Source organism: Gossypium arboreum, chromosome 6 (genome assembly GCF_025698485.1).
Source record: "Gossypium arboreum isolate Shixiya-1 chromosome 6, ASM2569848v2, whole genome shotgun sequence".
Lineage (NCBI taxonomy): Eukaryota > Viridiplantae > Streptophyta > Magnoliopsida > Malvales > Malvaceae > Gossypium > Gossypium arboreum.
This window is the reverse complement of record NC_069075.1, coordinates 101,388,365-101,389,586: the sequence shown is the minus strand read 5'-3', so window position 1 is coordinate 101,389,586 and position 1,222 is coordinate 101,388,365.

Below are 1,222 nucleotides of genomic sequence, written 5' to 3'. Positions count from 1 at the left end.
ATATAGCATAAATTGTTTGTTTGTGGAAATGATTATGTATGTTGAATATTGAGATAGTAGAATTCCCGTTTGGACCTTAGGAAATAAATCGGATATTCATGCCATGACATTCGGGTTATTTGTGTGCTAGTGTAAAACATGTCTGGGCATGCATCGGCCATATTATGAGAGCCAGTGTAAGACCATGTTTGGGACATGTCATCAGTATTGAGATGAGAGCTAGTGTAAGACATGTTTGGGACATGCATCGGCCTCGAGATGTAAGCCAGTTTAAGACATGCCTGGGACATGCATTGGCTACAAGATGTGTCAGTGTAAGACCATGTTTGGGATATGGCATCGACACGTGTAGAGGTGTCAGCGTAAGACCATGTCTGGGACATGGCATCGGCACGGATATGTGAGAGCTAGTGTAAGACTATGTCTGGGACATGACGTCGGCCTTGATTTCAATAGTCAGTGTAAGACCATGTTTGGGATATGACATCGACTTGATGGATGAGCTAGTGTAAGACCATGTCTGGTACATGGCATCAACATCATACCCTATGTTTGAGGCTTAGTGAATATCCGATAGCATTCCAAATGGTTCAACGGTGAGAGTTACAGTTTAAGTTAAACGAGAAAAGTATAACCATGTTGTGAGTGGTACAGGTACCTATTTGAAATGTATGAGACATGAACTCAATATATGCTATGTGAATTGTGTTGGATAGTAATGAGTAAGTTGTGCTTATGCCTATTTTTGTACTATAAGCATGATGATGAATGGTAAAGTTGTTGTTATATTTATTTGCATGCAACTTACTAAGCTTTATGCTTACTCCTTCCCCTTTCCATTTTCTTATAGTGCTGCCTAATTAGCTCGAGGATCATCGAGCATCAGAGACATCGATCATACTATCAACCGAAGCACTTGGTACAGTTGGTTTTATTATTTTAAGCATGGCATGTATAGGGCTTAGACTTTTGAGTTTTGTGTCAATGTTAATTTAGCCAAAGTGTTGGCTTGGGATGAACCCCTTCATTTTGTATAAAGCCTTGAATAATGGCTAATGTTCATTATTGATATATGCAAATGATGATATTTTTATGGATGAGTAAAATGTGAATGAGGTAATGCCTTGTGTGGCTGATTAGACCTTGTATTATTGTGTGGATTTGTAATGTTAGATGTTATGTAGGTTAGTGCAAGTAAGAGTGGTAAGAAAGCTTGGTAAAG